Source organism: Rutidosis leptorrhynchoides, chromosome 8 (assembly GCF_046630445.1).
Source record: "Rutidosis leptorrhynchoides isolate AG116_Rl617_1_P2 chromosome 8, CSIRO_AGI_Rlap_v1, whole genome shotgun sequence".
Taxonomy (NCBI): Eukaryota; Viridiplantae; Streptophyta; class Magnoliopsida; order Asterales; family Asteraceae; genus Rutidosis; species Rutidosis leptorrhynchoides.
The window spans coordinates 128437517-128443707 of NC_092340.1; the positions used below are offsets into that span (position 1 = coordinate 128437517).

At 32.7% G+C, this 6191-nt stretch overlaps 1 pseudogene; it reads right to left on the reverse strand.

Moving 5' to 3' along the window:
• Nucleotides 1-392: 392 nt before the first annotated feature.
• LOC139861451 (nucleolar protein 56-like) lies at nucleotides 393-4030 on the reverse strand (annotated as a pseudogene).
• Nucleotides 4031-6191: the final 2161 nt, after the last annotated feature.

Here is a 6191-nt window from a genome sequence, read left to right on the forward strand (position 1 = left end):
TTCTGCGTCTCGAGGGCCTTCGTTGCCTCTTTCGGCGTGTCTACGATTATCCCCATCGCTGCCTCGATCGGCGGTTCTGCAATAGTCTCCTCGATAACCTTCACGAAACATCGTTTGGCCAAAACCTTAGCTCTAGATACCAAATAATATAAAGAATCGTGACTAAACAGATGTTAAAACGAAAATAAAATAAGAACACAAAAAGCCTATAGCTTCTCTTCACTTCACGTGGATAATAACTAAACAAAAACTTCAAAACTGAATTCCAAATAAAAATGAGTGTCTTTTTAAACAAACTACGGATAAGCTATAACTAGTGTGTTGGCCCGCGCTACGCTGCGAATTTTTGACAATTGGAACTCTAACCTTTGAAAATACTATGGTGTCAAATCTCAAGACAAATGGTGTCTATAATAAAATCATATAAAAAAAATGGAATGGTAAGTTACTGTAACTGATCATTTGCTTGGTTAGATATGAAATTTACACAATTAATAGCTTACAATATTACAATACTTTGCTTACAATAAAATAATTTAGAGGACATTCGACTAACCACTAACCGTCATGCTTTACATAGTTGACAGAGAGCACCAAAGACAATTTTTCCTTGTGTTGTTGTCAATATCGCTACCCTTCCGTTACCTAACCTTCAATAAGGAGAATATCCAAATGAGAAATAGAAATCAGACTATCAAAATACGACAGAAATGTAAGTCAAATATACCTACCTAAATATATTACAATACCTTTGCAAATGCAAGACCTTAAGCACAGTAACCTCAACAACGACAGAAACCCTGTAATAAGCAACAAATTTTAAAAAATCAATTAAAGACCGTGCAACAACAAACATTATTTTTCATTATATTATGCCCTTTATAAAAAAAGAAAAAACCAACCTTCAATTAAAGTTGTAAGGAACCCTACAGTATGAGAAAACTAAGAATAAAACACAAATCATGAAAGTTCAATATGTAATGAAAAGTAAAAATTACACAGAAGTGATTAACATAACAAAATTATAAATAATCCATCTATGCCTTTCAACATACACAATTTTCTACATATAGTAGCACTTAAACATAAATTATTAGCACCATCAAGTCCTTTCAACATCAAGTCCTTTCAACATACAGGATCAGCAACAATAACATAAATAAAAATAAAAAAAAAAGACTAACGTCAAACGACTACACATTCACATTGACATATACAAACCAAAACTATAAGTAACAAAGAGTAAGAACCTATATATTTCAATATCTTTGCAAATGCAAGACTTTAAGCACAATCAAAAAACACAAACAGATTATTACTGTTGGTAGTCATCAAACACAAATACGAAGGATAACAACAAAGTTTTAAAAGTAAACAAAACAAAATAAATTATAAGCACAATACCTGTTGACAAAAAGCATTTACGGACGTTTCTACATGAGATGTCGAGGGCGCAATAATGGCATACTCGGACAATTAGTCTTACTCCATTTCTCATCATCGTGATGATTTATGGTATAATTCGAATTATTCATTACATATTCTTCAAAAATTGTTGTGAATAATAATACTATCGTATTCTGTGTTCAATATCAACTGTACGAACTATGAAACATGGTTTATAAGCGCTGAAGATAATTCCTTATATGTTTATTTTTTGTTGTTTGTTCTAACAATATGTAGTATATGTGTTTAGTTGCTTATTAATTCTGACTAATATTTTGATGATTCTGTGTGATGTTTTTTGCTGAATTAAATTCATCTAGCTACATATAATGATTAATGAAACTAAAGATAGATCAACCCATGATTTGAATGTATTTTGATTGGTGTTTTGTTGCATCAATTTTTTATTTGTGTTAAACACTGAAAATGTAGATTTAGAAATGGTATAATTAATACCATATGTTATATTGAATTTTGTTTATGTACTATATATTTAGTCCGTTGTCAGATTAAGTCTTTGAAAGTTTTTACTGAAAATGACTGCAAAAAGATAGTCTCAAAATAGGATTCACAAATAAAGTTAGTTTAAAACAACTTGTAATGAAAACATATTAAAAATTATCAGTTCGACATTTGGAGGCTAAAACTGAAGTTCCACATTTGAAGGCTAAAACTGAATGAAAGAAGGAACATTCTGAATCTACAATTGGTAATCTTTTGAAGCCATTAAATTTAATTTAACCATTTCGCACATGTGGACGAATATTCCCTTTATTGATTTTTTTCTTCAGATTATAATCTTTTATTTACACCAAATTGAACTCATGTTAATTTTTTGGGCAAAGTGAAAAACAACATTATCTTTGTTGAGAAATTTGACTTATATTCTCTTTTTGGTCATTTGGCCCGTGTTATTTCCTTTGTAAGTTGTAACATAAAGAAAGTAAATGTGAACATACCCATGGATGCTTTGGCAGCTTCTATTACTTCCTTTGCTTTATCTTCATCACCAATTATATCTATTAGGCCTGGCAATTTATCTTCAGATAACTCCGACTTGTTGTCAATATACTTTGCAAGTTTAGCATATAAATAGTTGTCATTAACAATCTTTGCCAGCTCGGAAAATGCCAAGAGTACCATTCCCTGCCATTCCCTGCCCATAGAAGGAGTAGACCAATTAGAGACCAGATTAACAAACATCGTGACAAACGTCGCAATTCTACAAAGAAACATAAACTGAGAATGAGGGCAGCAAACAAACCTGACTCTCATAGAAAATGAATTGACATCTTTATCAAGAGTATCAAGAAGAAAGATTGCTTGAATGACCATATTATCAACACGATTGACATTAAATTTAACCTTCGCCCCTACTGTAACTGTGGCCTAGACCAAGTTGAGCTTTCTCCAAGTCACCAGGCTATACAAATGTACAAAAACACTCAACCAGCTAGTAAAAACTCCATAATATTTACAATAGATCAACGCGGAAATAACCCAAACCTTGAGATTCTCGATAAACCTATCGAAATGCAAACGAACACCACGAATGAGCTCGAGAACAAACTCATTACTATGACATGGAATTTTAGTTTCTTCATATATATGAGATCCAATTTTGGGATCAGCAACTCCTAAACTGAACTTAGGCTTCTTACCTTCCTTAATTTTAGGAAGACTAAGCTCCAAAAAGTTCCTCAGTTCTTCAGTCATTTACCACCCTAAAAGTATAATTTAGAAACTTAACTAATCTTCTTATAAACCAAAATGGCACAATTTATTTATATTCTATTCAAATAGAAACACATATACGTATATATAGGTATACCTTCAGTTACAGCATTGCATTGATTAAGAGCATCAAGAGTTGATTCAAAAGGATTAAAAGCTGCAAGTTTTACAACTTTACCAAAGCGATTAAGATCAATTACTGAGTTACGAACTGCTTCTGTGTTTTGACCGATTTCATCGATGCCGTGAGCTAAAAATAGTCCGTATCCAGAAGCGGATTCGTATAGATGATATAACGCCATTGGAGACCAACAGTTGGTAGCTCTGCAGCACCAATTTTCGCACTCTCGAAATTAGGGTTTCAGGCCTGCAATTAAAAAGGCAGCATATGAGATTTTATTCTAGTAGATTCGTGATTTCACGCAACCATTAAATCTGTTCCAAACCTTCATTTAACAGCGATTAAATTACAAATGAAAACCCCAAGTAGCAATATAACATGAAAAGAGTAAAGAAACGCGGATGGATAGATGAAGAAAATTAAATTTGAATTCATAAAATAGCATAGAGAGAGAGATGAGAACCCCTAATCGATCAGCAATTTAAACTTATACTGATAGTTGAACCTTGGATGAATCCCTAAAATCATCACAACACATGAATAATTGAATTGAAAGATTTGCAATTGAAAGATTGCAGAGATTTAAATGGATTCTGTAGGGAGTAGGGTTTTTTGATTTGGGAAATCCGTTTTAAAAATGAAAAAATTCTGCATAAAAATTCAGTGTTTTGCTGTTGATGTTGTTCCGTATATTAATTAAAACGATGAAGGGGGCGACGAAGGGGGCGATGGAGGCGTTGGAGGTGGAGGTGAAGATGGCAGTGGAATGGCGTTGGATGGGAAAGTAGGAGGAAGAAGATGATTAGGGAGGTTGGAGAAAATAGTGGAGAAACATCTGGAGAACGATGCAATCTGATTTAAAAAAGAAAAAGCTAAAGTAGTGTAGCACGTTAATAGTGTTTTTAGGTGTTTGAGCCAATCACATTGTGACACCATATACGGCAATTTATATATATATAAACTAGAGATAAACATAAATAATTTAAATTCAAATGTAAACATCACATGTTATCTTTTCGCTTGCAAAATACGTACAGTAGCTTCCAGACTTCGGCCTATTTGTCTTCACAGGCCCACATGTGTTCAAAACAACTTTGATGCTACCCTTGACCACTTCTCTCTTTAAGCCCAACAAATTTAGCTAGCCCAACACTTGATATTGGATCGGATCCTGCATCAACTAAGCTCTCTGCTACTTAATATACAAGTTTGTAAGCTCTTGAGGAGCTATATTACAAGATGAGGCTCCATAGGTACTATATTATGCAAAATGTACGTAAAAACATATTAAGCACTCATTCTATCCTAACCTATTGTATGTAACAACCAAATATTTAGCCTCACTGTATCCACAACCATATTAACACCAGATTGTTTACCAACCATATTAACACCAGATTGTTTAACCATCCGGGCTTAGCTTGGATGGCCACTGAGTTGCTCCACCCTGCAACCCACCCGGGTTCGAGTCTGGCTTCGGTCGCTCGTTCAAAATGGGAGGTTGTTGTGAGGAGTGCCTTCACAGGCAATTCACCAGGTAGCGTGTCTGGCGCTCAGCAGGCTCGTTCTCCCAGGTTTACCCTCTGCGGGGGAGTCCAAAGGATTCGTTCGTAGGGGGGTTCCTGAGTCACCAAAAAAAAAAAAAAAAAAAACCGCAGCATCGCGCGGACCACAAATCTAATTAATATATATTCGTGTAGCGAAAGTATTATTAAATAATTAATTTATTGAATACAAAATTATATTTTAAGAAAAGTAAGAACCAGCAATATGTGACTATTTAAGAAAAGTGATTTTATTATCACATAATGAAAAGAGATAAGACAATGGCCGAACATTTAGTCGAAAATCGAGATGATAATAAAGTAATTGTCATAAGAAATGAGATGGTTTAATGATGTTTATGTAACGATAATAACCACATGTACACTTTATTTTAAGAAAAGGGGAAATAAATCTCAAGCGCACTAATCTCATCATCTTAAAAAGAGGTTGTAGAGCTTTTTACACACGGAGATACAAACTTTAAGGGGTGTTTGGGGTTGCGATTTAAAAATTAATTATGCGTTTTAAATAATTAGAATCAAATAATCAGCTGTTGCAAAACGTAGTGCAGAGTAATAGTGTTTGGATTAAATTAAGTTGTTTGATATCGTAGTAATTAAATAATTAATTATGTTAGTGTTTGGCAAATTAGATTATTTGATAATCATATAAATAAAATTACTAAAATAGACATCCACAAATAATAGTGGACTTATTTATTCAAATGACTGATAATAATTTATAGTACAAATAATTTATCAGTATATGATTTATGAAATTTTAATAATTATAATTATAAAGAAAATACTCCCTAGATTATACTGTTGTAGATTATGTACAAGATTTTGATATTAGCAACCCACTTTAAACTAGGCAGTCTTGCATAGCCAACTCACCGTAAAATTGTACTCCGTATGACAAAAGGGTATTTGAGTAAATATGATGGTACTTCAAGCACTAGAAAGTAAAGCTGCGTTTTGCAACAGTAACATGGGTGTTACTTCTTAAATTTTGCGTTTTGAGTGCTCAAAAACGTACTTAATTGGTTTTTAATTTTTAATTGCCAAACACCATTATTTGATTTTTTACGATTCGTAAACGTGATAATTAAAAAATCATGTTCAAATCGCAGATCCAAACACCCCCATAAGTGATTTTAGGCTGAATGCAGTAAAATAATTATATAAAGAATACGGAGTATATATATTTATATATGAGATAATACAAAAATATATCAACTAATAAAAAAATATATGAAATTAATGTACAAATTATATACGTGGTAAGATATAGAAATTGCATCTCAATTTTAGAGTTTGTATCCAAAAGAAAAATTAATGTAAAT